Consider the following 13,408-nt stretch of genomic DNA (forward strand, 5'->3'; position numbering starts at 1 on the left):
CTGAGTATGAACTGAAACCTCCAAAAACTGTAAGAAATAAACCTTTCCTTTCCCAGCTTTGGGCATCAGGTATTTCATCTCAGTGACGAGTTAAAAGTAACTAAGACAGTTATGAAACACTTATTCTCTGTTGAGTAAGAATTTATAATCTGCTTTGCTTACTCAGTTTGACCATAAGTAATTTAGAATGTCACGCTCACCAGAAAGGACACACATTCTTACTCATCTGGATTTGTGAGTGACTGTGTTCTGATGTCTCCTGTACCTGTCAACCTGTAGTTTAAATTGTAGACTTTATGTTATTAACTACACATGGCTACTTACCCATGTATCTGCAGTTAAGGAAGACTTTTATTCCTTGCCAAGGTAAAGGAGATATTTTTTCCAATTGTAGACAGTATTAATCATTAGATTACTAACCTTTTGGGCACCGGACCAGTTTCATGGAAGACAATTTTTCTGTAGCTGTTCGGGATATAATGGGGTGTTGGGAGAGCTGAGGGTGAAATCATGCTCATCCACATTAGGGGTCCAAACACAGTCCTCAGCTGATCTGACAGAAGGCAGGGCTCAGGCTTGCCCCTGGTCACTTCCTCCTATGAGGCCTAATTTGGACCTTTACTGATCTGAGGCCCAGGAGTTGGGGTGCCTTGATTGAAACTCTGTTCTGACTGGTATATAAAGACAAGAGAATATAAATGAAACATTTCTGAAATTCCTAGAAAGTGGGCTACTTAACTTCAAATATTTAAATGTGCCACACCATTACAAATTCTTCCCCCAAAAAGTAATTCAAATATTTTTTAAGATTCAAAAAATAACTTATTGCTTGTATTGTTTGATTGACTTTGCAGGGCTAAGGCCAGTAATCTGAGCATCTATTCAGAGGATAATAATATGCATTACAGCAATGCTGAGAGATTTCCTGCTGTCTTGTTTTTGAAATTCACTATTTTACTCATCATTTTGCTTTCTTCCATTTTATTGTTTCATTTTATTCAATGTTATGTTTTGATTGATTTTATTCTGTTATGTTTCATTTGATTTTATTATATCTGATGTTATGGGCAGCAATTTTTAAGATAAGAAGAAGCATTATGGTAAGCCATTGTTGATTTTCTATTATCCTGTTTGGTCTTTTTCCTTTTTTTTTCTTATCGGTACCAGGCATCGAACTCACAACCGCCTGCTTGCAAGGCAGGTGCTTATGCCGCTGAGCTAAATCCCCAGCCCCTATTATCCTGTTTTGAAGTTCTATTTTATTTTCACTGTTTTGTTTTGACTGGCTTTATTCTGCTTTATTTTGCCTTGTTTTAATTTCTCCAAAATAAAATTAATTTTTTTTTTAAAAGAATCCAAGCTCATATACTTAAAATATACAACCCTGCTAAACTTAAAAAGAGGCCCAGGGAGGTAGCTCAGAGGCACAGAGCCTGCCGGGCTACTGCATTGTGAAATTGGTTCCCAATAAACTGCGCTCCCCCAAAAAATACCCAAATAAATTTAAAAAGAAAAATTTCTGGCAAAGAAGACAAATTTAACAATTTTGGCTTACCAACAAGTTCTCCATATTCACTCTGACATACTTACTTTCTCTGTTTTGATAGAATCCTGGACTTTTTGGTCTGGCTTGCTCTTGCTAGTCAAACTTTACATTTAGTGTGACCGAATAAGCAAACTTTGTGTCTATGTAATGCTCAAGATTACAAAAAATGTAAATTTGTTTGACTAAACTGAGTCATTATTTTCATTATTTTGACACTTTAGATTTTAACTGTAATTGTATTTTGGGATATGTCAACTTGAAGGTAATTTCTAAAATATTTTCAGGTTACTTGAAACATTTTACTGATATTGAAGTTAATTAAAGAGCAATCATTGGATAGCTTAATTTCTAAGTAAGACTAATTCCTGAAACACCAAAACTGTTAATTACTACTCCCACCTGAAGCATGTATTTTACTTATCTGTGTACGGATAAAAAGGCTATATTTTGTGACCATATTACTGAATGTTAAACTTGCCACTTTAAGAAGATATAAAAGGGTTGTGCGTAGTCAAAAACATTATTATGCATTAATGCCAGAAACATTAGAAACTTAATAGCTCTTTGAGAAAAGAGAAAGGGATTAAAGTATAAAACTAGTTGCCTAAGATATGTTGAAGTGCCTTAGATTTAGTTTCCCAGCCTTAGGACAGTGCCATGATACTAGGTTTCTGGGTATGGGACTCTAGGGTTTGTCCATTATATTTAACCATACTCTGAAAATTATAGAGAACAATTAAGAATGTGAACAATTCCTCTCATTGAAGTGAAAATTTATTGGGATCAGGATAATTAAATTTGCTGTTTCCCAGTGAATGTTTACCAGTTTTGTATCAATTAAACAAACTGATTTAAACATCTACAATTAGTCTATAGACGTCTCTGCCCATTGGATTTTCCTGAAAACTGCTTGTCATATCTTACTGCTTCCCTTACTGTGGAAAAAAATATTAGTAAGTGTTCATTTCAACAATAAATAAGTTAGAATAAATTGACATTACAATTGAATCAATAGGAAAAAGGTAAACACTCCTTTTCAAGATAATGCATCTTAAAAACTTTAAAATATACATATACAGTTAAACTTTCACTTTCATTGCAAAAAAAAAAAAAAAAAAAAAACTCTGAGTTAAAGAAAAAACTCACATGCTAACACTCTATGCCAGCATGTTTTATGGCTCTTTATTTTCTATAACACGGGTTGGTCTATCTCTTAGATACAATTTTTTAAGCACTGTTCAGTCACATCATTTCATTGGTTTAAAATGCTTCAAAGGCACAGTTCTGAACTTCTGGAAAAGTTCTGTCACCTAAAAAAAATGATATTGCTGGGGCTGGGGATTTAGCTCAGCAGCATAAGCGCCTGCCTTGCAAGCAGGCAGTAGTGGGTTCGATCCCTGGTACCGATAAAAATGAAAAAGACAAAAAAAAAAAAACTGATATTGCTGAAGATGAGAAAAACTAAGCAATACAATGACCACTGTCCTGTAAAAATAGATTTGTAAATTTGACTATTTTCATCAGCCCATAATATTTCATCTTGCTCCTGCTGATCGTTTTCATGACAGTAAGGCACGCAATGATGGCGAAGGTCCATGGGCTTCAGGAATGTTATGTTAATACATCATTTCCAAAGTAACACAAGAAGTATTAGTTTAAAGAATATTAAATAGTACTTTGTGCAAAATAGTTTCATTTGTCAAAAATAACTGGAAAGAAGTGTCATAATGAAAGTCAGCATACTGGATGTTCTAATTATTACTATCAATTGCACCTGTAAAAGCTAGAAACAAATTTTCAAAACTATGTGAGCATTCTCCCCATATATACTTGTTGGAAAATGTAGATGAATATTCTTTAGAACAACGGTTTAGCATGTGCTTTACTATGTCATGAATCATATCTTAAATTGTTAAAATCTTTCAATAAATCCTTTAAAAATAAGATGTTTCAATGTTAGCACTTATGTATGCTTACAATAGAAATAGGTATAAAGACAAGAGCAAACCCAAAAAATAACTAACATTTTGCTACAGAAAAATTTTGTACCTCCAAAATTCATCTGTTGAAACTTTAACTACAAGCAGAAGACACTGCAGCTGGTGACAGCTTTGGGAGTTTGAGCATGAGAACAGGGAGCCCCTGAATGAGATTGATGAGCTTACAAAAGTATCCAGAGAAGATCCCTTGTCTCTCCCAACGTGTGGGATTTTGCAGAGGGGATTGAGACAGAAAACACGAAGTGACCATTACAAAATCTACTGATGTCTTTATCTTCAATTCCCTGAATCCAGAAATGCAAGAAACAAGTAACTTAGTGTTCGTAAGCCACCTGGTAGACATTCCTTTGTTACAGCAGTGCAAATTAAGGAACACAGTCCCATCGTGTAAAGGGGATTAATGCTTCATGTGGTTGTGCGTGCACATAGTACATGCTTGAATTTCTTTAGAAAATGGAATTGTATGTTCTTTTCAATTTTAATTAAATTCAAATATATTTCTAAGCTGCTTATTACTCTTCTACAAATAATTTTGAATGGCTATGTGACATTATTCTCTTTTATTTTTATTTATGTATTTATTTTTTCATACTGGGGATACAACTCAACCTCAATCTTGCCAGGTACTTACGCTGCTGAGCTAAATCCCTGGCCCATCCACCGTAATTTACTAAACAAATCTTAATAGGCTCTTGTTGCCAAATTTTCACTATTACAAATTCTATCACAAATACATTTATAGCTATATCTTGGATATGTTCATAATTATTTCTTTAGGGTAAACTTCAGATCCAAACATTGTATATCACTGTGTACACAAATTTTAGTGCTTTGATCTGCGAAGTGTTTGGCCTCCCACTCAGCTGGGTTGTCCAATCTGCAATGTGTTTTGTGTTTTATTAGCAGCTGCCTTGCTCTTTCTTCACCATAGACTTTTCTTTTCTCTGGATTCTTTCATGATCTGTAACCTAAATTTATAAAGTTCAACTCAAGAGTCCACTCAAACTACAAACTTACTCTTCGCCTTCAATAGCCAATCTTAAACACCTTGCTCTGCCCGTGATCTTTCTGGTCTCATCTCCACTCATGGCGTGCTGCTCTTGTCATTTTCACATTTTCACCAATAATTCTAATGAGCAAATGCTGTTTGGTTCTCATTTTGTCTTCTCTGCATTATTTCACATTCTAATTGTCCTCTCCTTGAAATGTTCAGTATCCTTAAGTTGACAAAGCAAAGCTGTGTTAGTTTCCCTAAATGTTGACTCTCTGCTCACTCTCAGACACAGCAGACCTGACCCCTCTTTAGAGTTACATCTATTTCTCGAGCTCACCAAGAGGACCTTTTGTCCTTGATAAATCTTTGTTTATTTTTTTCTTTCCATACAGCATATTTGTCGGTGAAATATCATCCATATTCATGGATTCAATCACTATCAATCACATGAATTTTTCTATGTTCTTACATAACAACAATTTCCAGGAACCAGTTGTAACTTTTAGGTATGTTCCTTTGCATCTAGTTTTTTTATCTTTAAAATGAGAATAAAGAGCATATCTCTTCTATACTGTGTAACATATTGGTATAAAGTATTAGTTAAATACTAACATTAGTATAAAATATTACTATTATGTATTAGAGAGATAATTTAAACATTGTAGTGCAGTCATTAACAGAAAGCATAGCTCAAGTATTATTTAACCTTAATCTCATGTAGTATATTTAAACTAATTTGGGCCAAATCATAAAAATAAGGAAATTAGTAGGAAGACAATCCTTCATGAATACCAAAATTAATAACAAAAAGTAATTATTTTTACACATATCTAAAAGTATCAGCAATTATAATATTGGATGAAGCTGAATTTTTAATTGACTTAAGCTTGTGGGATTTTATCTTTCACACACATGCACAATAAGTAGTGGACAGGCTTTGCCACTTCATTTATTTGGGGACTGAGACTGACACAGAATTGGTATGCATATTGTTTATGTCTCAGGGTTGTACAGAGTTATTTTTGACAAAGGTTTTGCTACTGTGTATCTTAGATCTCCATTTTCCAGTTTCTGACACGTTTTCTTGCAACATACTGAGTTCTTATTAAGCCATAGTATATTTCTTAGGTTTTTATTTATGTTTTGTTAGAGCTCCTCCAACAGCAGCTGCTTAAGAGATAAATGCCAAAGTCCAAGTTGCTTGAAGAAGTGCTTAAGAGATTAAAAAAAAAAAGTAACCATATAAAATTAACCACATTTGTGTAAAATCTTCCTATATTTCTTAATAAATTGTAAGCTAGAAAATATGTACTGGCTATAACATTTTAAGTAATTAGCAATCAGTTCCATGATTTTAGTGAAGTTTTTTACCTTTCTTCTATGTCAAAATTTGTATCTGCAAAATGCAAGTAGTTGTATACAAATACTATAGAAGATTCCTCAAACTCTATAATTGAGTTATCTTGGCATTGGATTGAGATATTCATAACTACCAGAGAAACCAACAAGAGAGGAAGAATATGCATGTGTTTAGAAATGTATTTGCTAAATATTTGTGTGTTTATGAATCAAAGATGAATGAGCAAGCTACAATAAATGTAGCTTCACAAACACATTCAGAACATCTGTGGTAGGCAGTGTTTAAATGACACAGATGATCTCATCTGCTGATAAAGGCCTTGTACAATCCCTTCTGAGTACGGAGCTAGATAGAGACTTCTAACAAAGATAATAGGGCAAAAGTAATGAGATATCACTTTGGTTATTAGGTTACTGTTACAGATTATAACTAGATGTTCTCCCAAAGCTTCATATGCTCATGGATGGAGCTTTGAGCATGTATATCTATTGGTCTGTCTGTCTGTGATCACCACAAAACCCTTTACTTAGGACTTGTTGTACAGATGAGTATACTGAGACCAACTATATCCATATTCTCATACATAATTCATGCCAAGCATTAATTTATTAGCACTATCTTATTAACATAATTAAGCATAACTTCTTTGTTCACTTTTTTTAAAAAAACCTTCTCATAGCACACTTTCTTATACACATACATGTGAGTAAATGAAGAAAAGATACTAGAATGACCAACATATCTGAATTACTTGTTTTTAAACACATACACATGCATGTAGACATACACACGCATACACACATGCACACACATAGTACATTCATCTCACCATGGATCCAAGACTGGGGATTAGAATTTCTCAAAGGTTTCCCTGGGATTCAGCTCCTGGAAAAGGGGACAGATTAGTGTTAATGTCCCCCCATGTGATGTAGATGAAAGGGGGCATCTTGAGGTATCTACTGAATTATTTCTTCAACATTTTAAGTTCCTTATCTTCATACTTTATGCGATCTGGATAAAACAGGCATAATGTCCTTATTTAATTCAGAAAATAACAGAGGAACCAGGTGGTGATTTCAAACCTAAGACATAGAATATTCAGAGCTCTGCATTCATCTAAATTGCCAGGATCCAGAATCAGTGAAATGTCAAATCACACTGCATTTTAAAATGTTATACCTCTGCAAAGTTAAAATGTTATACCTCTGCAAGGAACGAAAGTTGCCAAATGCAGTGATGACAATGTATTCTATACCTTGTAAAAACTATTAACTATATTTCATATATATATATATATATATATATATATTTAACACTTTGCAATTATAGTATCTTTGCCATCTTGATTCCTAGATAACATAATAAAAGTTGTATTTTCTATATATTTATTAAAATTTACAGAATATATTGAATTAATCTCTCAAATATAATTTCATAATGAAATACTATACTATGCTATATACTATATATGGAATTCCTTTATAATGCTTAGACCAGTATAACTACTGAATCAGACACTTTCCTGTTGTTGGCACAAAATATCCATCCCATATAACATAAAGGAGAGATGTTTATTTTGGCTCATGGGTTCAGTAGGTTCATACCATGGTTGACTGACTCTGAGGCAAAAAACAGTATGGCAGAAGGGTGTAGCAGAGGAAAACTAGTCAACCCACAGCATCTGGGAAGCATAGAGAGAAGGGAGAAGCTGGGAATAAGACAACCTTCAAGGCCATGCCCTCCAGTGATCTAATCAGGCCCCACCTCTGAAAAAGCAGTCAGCTATAAACACATCAATAGATGAGCACATTCACAAAGGGGCTGCACATGCATGACTGTACCATCATGCAGCTGGCATCAACTGATGGGACTATTGCATGTTGTCAATGGGACAATAGTCATACATGTACCATTGGCTGGTGGTTCAAGCTGCCCAAAGGAAAGGACACCAATGTATTACCAGGAGTTCTAGCCAACGAGAAAGTGTTAACCCACTAATGAATATACCTCCCAAAACTTACCTCTCAACACAGGAAACTTTGGGAGGTGCCTTTTAGATCTAAATCATAACATTCTGGTCTTGTTCCACAAAGGGCTAATGTCTATCTAATTATGCAAAATTAGTTCATCTCTGAGAATTATCAGTTATGATCAGTCCCAGGATTACTGAAAAGTCCAAGTCCAAAGTCTCCTCTGAGATTCAAGGCAAATTCTTAGCTATGAGTCCCTGCAGAAATTAAAAATAAAAATAAAGAAAGCTAAGTATTTCCACCATACAATGGCACAAAATAAACATTCTCATTCCAAAGGGGAAGAATAGGAGAATCAAAAGGCACTGAAAAAATCCATGACCTAAAACCAATATAGCAAACAGTAAGTCCTGTGGCTCCATGCCCAGCATCAGAAACAGGTTGTGATGAGAAGCAAATTCTAAGGTGCTTGGAGAACCTGACCACTATGGCCTTACCAGCTGAAGGCCAGATGATCTGTCACTTGAGCTGGCACTGCTCACTGGATGTGGCCCCTTTCAGCAGATGTTTTATGTTCATGGTATTTCCAACTGTTTGGGATGTCCTATGCATCTTTGGCTTGCATTCTGGCATTGTCTTCATAGGGGCAAATTGCCTAACTTTCAAATCTTCCTTTAAATTTAGAATTTCCATCATTCTATAACTTTTCCATTTTACATGTCTAAAAACTCAACACCATATAAATGGTTTGCTAATAGCAGAAACAATAGCCAGGCCCCATTAGACCATGGCTGCAATGGTCTCTCAGTGTCCAGATGTCTGAAACTTGAGACACTTTTCCCAAGGTGAACCTGAATAAACAGTGTACATGGAGTTATCAAAGCAAAATCTTTCAAAAAAGCTTACCTTTTCACACCCTGGAGCCTGTGATGGGTGTGGTCTTGGAAATTCCTGATATGCGTCTTTCCTGTGCAAAGTACTTTGCTTCATTTTAACGACTGTAATCTTTTTCAGCAAGCCCACTCTCCTTCACCCCAACTTTACGACCACTTCCCTTTTAGCAAATATACATTTTACAGTCTTTTGGCTCTGTTTTTTGCTCCTGATTCTCACTCGATGCAGCAGCAGCCAGTAAAACCCATGCCAAAATATGAATGTTAGACCGTCTTGAAACCTCTTCTGCCAGATTCATCCACTATCTTTAAATTCAGCCTCACACAAGGTCTTAGTCCATGAACAAATGTAAACAAACACTTTGCCAAATGAAACAGTTTTCAATAGAGTCCTTGCTTCCAATCAAACCTCACGAGCCTGTCCTTTACTGTCTGCCTTTCTATCAGCATGTGGCCTGGTGAGTTATGATGAATATCGCTCACCAAACACTGCTTACAGCATTCTAGAACTTCTCTACTCTGCATCTTTAAACTTTTCCAATCCCTCCCACAAATCAGTTCCAAAGCTTCAGAATGACATGGTCAAATACAGTCATGTCAACAGCCCCACTCATCACTGTATTGGCTGGGGTTCTTTATACGAGGCGAATTGATCAATTTTTCTAAGTTAAGCAATGCAATTTATTGGATAAATTTATGGCATTGGCTTCAGGATAATTCATAACGAATACCTGGGTGCTGCATAGCCAGAGGATCTGGTAGCAGTTCAGTCCAAAAGGCTGGAAGCTTCAGAAGAAGGATCAGATATGCAGTACCCCTCCAGGGCTCAAGGCCTACAAACTCCCTGAAGAGATACTAGTATGAGACAGCATTGAGAGATTGAAGAAGTTGGAGTCTGGTGTCCCTAGGTGATGACAGTAGCAAAAGACGCACCTATTTAAGCAGAAAGGAGCTTTTCAAATGTAGGCAGAGACACTGTTTTTTATTTTCATATCCTCTGAATTTCAAGCCCACTGCATGTCATTGCTCACAATCAAAGTGGATCTTAACCCACATTTTTCTGGCTTGGTTGCTAAATATCTCTGGAAATACCCACTAGACATACCCAAAAGTGTGCTCTTCTCATCTGCTAAATATTTTTTAATCCAGCCAGTTTGACAATCACAACTAATGGTCATAGATACACACTAAATATCCCTTTATATTTAATGATCATGAAACCAAAACTCATTTGTCTTGTTGGCTACTGTATTCTTAATTTCTAAAATAATCTGTACAGATATATATTTATATGTTTATTTAATAAGTTCATATGATTAACAAGGAAACGAGCTACAGATAAGTTAGGTAACTTATTCAGGTTCATATATCTAATATTCAGTGATTTGAATTCAAGATTATTTCCAAAATAATTCATCACCACTACTGCCAACAACAATTGGCAAGGTTAAGATCAGAGTGAAAACTGAAATTTTCTGTAACTCATTCACATGCCCAGGTTTGACTTACAAATATTCCATTAGGAAACATCTCCAGATATAAAACTTTTAAAGTCTTATCATACTCCATGCCTTTGTCTACCTATGTTGTGTGTGTATGTGTGTGTACATGTTTAACAAAATCTTTTGTGACTTTGTAATAATAGACTTCATGTGGCAACTCTCTTTCTTACTTGAAGTTGTATAGTCTTGGGCAGAATAACAAACCATTAAGTCCATCATGGATTGATTTACAAAGTGACAGTATATTAGTTGCATAACTAACTTATGGCAACAAATATCCTTTCTACAGGGCGATGGAGAATATAAATATTCACCTATTAAACATATGTATGTATGTATGCACAGGCTGATCTCGCATTTCCCCAACATAGCCCTCAATTTCAAATAAAACTGGAGCACTATGAAGGGATTTTTCTTTCTGATTTTTTATGCAAATATAAGAATTTGAGGCAAAACATATTATTCAAAAACAAAAGTGCACCGACAGTGGGATAAAACTGACCACAGTGGACGTGAGTGTTAACACAAGTGTAAAGGCACTTTGGAAAATACTGGGGAAAAAAGCAACCAAATAAAATAAAATAAATTATAGGCCAGGTAACAGGAATATCTCAAGTAATTATCATTAATATAAATATCAACAAGTTCTGATGGATTTTTCTTAGCATATGTCTATGCATATGCATAGAGGAGCATGTGCATACATTCAAATGCATACAGAGGACAGACAAGAAGAGACTCACTTTCAGAGTTGGGCACATTGTGCATGTTAGTAAGATTCCTTTATGAAACTCTGGCATTCAGAAGGAAGCCTCTAGTGTGGGAAGGCGGAAGACTAATGAGCAAGTTTATCAAATGATCTTCTCTAGTTTTACAGGGTCTGAGATACCAAGATGTATTGAGCACAAAAAAGCAAAGTAGTTATCTCAGCTACTCCAAGTTGTCAACAGAGCAATAACATGGTCAATGGATCATGACAAAAATAATTAATTTAAACAGAAGAAAATAGGGTAAGTCAAACTTGGAGCAAAACTGATAAAATTTTCAATTCCCTTATTTCTATTTCTTTTTCTTTCTTGCCTTCAATAAGAAAAAAGGTATTATACAAATTAAGGTCACGTATGACAAACTGTGACATCATTTAAAAAGTGACCAAGAACAACAATGCAATTAATGATGGGAACAATATCCATTGCAGACAAGGAAAGCTAAGGAAACTATACTGCTATACAAAAGCACAGGCTTTTCTTTTAGGCATTCAAAGGAAAAAGAGAAGCATAACAATAGAGTGTGGTACTCTCAATAACTAACAAAGTGGAAAACCAAGCATCATGAAAGATATTTTTCCCCAGCTCTGAAACCTGTGAAGTAACATTATATGGTTCTCCACTGGTGACTTTAAAAAAAATGTATTTAAAAAGAGAAAAGTCAGAAAAGAAAAACAAAAAGCAGAAGGTATAAACAAGAACAACAATATTCAAAACAATAACAACAAGATTCAAAATAATAACAGCCCAGGTCTTCAAAACAGAATGAAAGAAATTTAATAATGGCTGTTATAATTAATATTGTTCTTTTTTTTTTTTTCAAATAAAGAGAAGAAAATTTTAAAAAAGTAAAAAAGCCGAAAAGCAGGGCAGAATACCAAATTTAAAAAAATATTGTAGAATCACTAGTTGTTACGTTTCTCATTGTCGTGTTAAAAATAGTTGCCAAAGTCACAAAATCAAAGCATAAGTAGTGGCTAGACACTCAGACATTCACAGTGCAAATCCTCCTGTTCAGTGTTCCAATGGAGATTCAGTAATGTGGTCATCTGTCTTGCACACTGTACATATGGTTATACTCTTTAAAGCTCTTTCCTTCCCTTTCACTTTCACAGTATCTATTATAATTTTTGGAGCCCATTATTCTGTCAGTTTTTATTATTTTGTGCACTAGAGAGACAATATGATATTTACTCATGTGAGTCTTATTTCACTAATGGCAATATGTTCAAGTTACCTCTATTTACCTATAAAGGCCTCACGATCATCCTTTTTATGGCTGAGTAGTATTCCATTGTATAAAAATACCACATTTTTTCATCCGCTCTGCAGTTAATGGGCATTTTGGTTGTTTCCAAGATTTGGCTATCACAAATTGTGCTGCTATGAACATGGGTGCACATATATCTCTGTGACATGACCTTTTCAATTTTTCTGGGAAAATACCCAGGAGGGGAATAGCTAGATTGAATCGAGCTTCCAATTCTAGTTTTTTGAGGAATCTCCACAGTGATTTCCACAGTGGCTGCATCCACTGCTGACTTTTTGTATCACACATAATATTGCCGTAAAATCTTCAAGGAAGAGAAAATAAAACATAGGAAGGAACTTTGGATAAACAATGCATTCATAGCTATAAGATAGAAAAGTCAGCACTGCATGTAAAGACAAGACTTAACAAAACTAAATGAGACAGTCAGAAATAAATAATCACAAAAGGTAAGGAGGCATGAAAGTGCTAGAATTCTTTTCACAATTTAATTGGACATGACAAAATAGAGATGTAAAATGATATATTTCATGGATAAATATCTGAGTCATTGTCTACATTTTCCCTACACATGTATTTATCATGTAATATAGATATTTCTTGCAGAAATAATTATGATGCAGAATTCCTATAAAGGCTATTCTATTAAAATTTTAAGGTACTTTATGCAAACCCATCATGTTATCCTCTATTATGAAATTTAAAAGGTTGGCTCCATATACTGCTATGTAAAGTTAGCCTTTTCCTTATGTGAAGTTGTAGGAAAAAGAAAGTAGATTTTGGAACATGATAAGTCTAGGTTATACTTTAACACTGCAGCCTATTGGTTGTTTGACCTTGAGCAGGTTAATCTGTCATTTGGCCTTTTCTTGTATATAGTAAGAGATACAGTCATAAGTCACGTAATGATATTTTAGTCAACCACGTACCAAGTATATCATGATAGTCTCATAAAAGTATGTCATTCAAACTGGGTATGCTTCTACTCCCAGCACTCAGGGGCTGAAGCAGGAAAATCATGAGTTCAAGACCAATATGGGGTACATAGTAATTTCAAGATCAAGGCCACACTATAGAGTAAAACCCTCTCTAAAAAAAGTTATTAT

The 13,408-nt window shown here is 34.8% G+C and overlaps 1 long non-coding RNA gene across 2 annotated transcripts in view; it reads right to left on the bottom strand.

Annotated features, from left to right (window-relative positions):
• The window catches only part of LOC134474075 (uncharacterized), a 37,260-nt gene that overhangs the window by 19,672 nt on the left and 4,180 nt on the right, over nucleotides 1-13,408 (bottom strand). The window contains exons 3-6 of one of the 2 annotated variants that reach the window (XR_010044668.1): nucleotides 9,495-9,696; nucleotides 7,922-8,127; nucleotides 6,730-6,785; nucleotides 5,477-5,752 (exon numbers count right to left, since the gene is read on the bottom strand). This is a non-coding gene — a long non-coding RNA (uncharacterized LOC134474075). Of the gene's footprint in view, nucleotides 1-5,476; nucleotides 5,753-6,729; nucleotides 6,786-7,921; nucleotides 8,128-9,494; nucleotides 9,697-13,408 lie in introns of those variants that run through there. The other variant, XR_010044669.1, reaches the window with a different exon arrangement.

Source organism: Cavia porcellus, unplaced genomic scaffold (assembly GCF_034190915.1).
Source record: "Cavia porcellus strain 051 isolate PalLab524CR breed Dunkin Hartley unplaced genomic scaffold, mCavPor4.1 scaffold_30, whole genome shotgun sequence".
Lineage (NCBI taxonomy): Eukaryota > Metazoa > Chordata > Mammalia > Rodentia > Caviidae > Cavia > Cavia porcellus.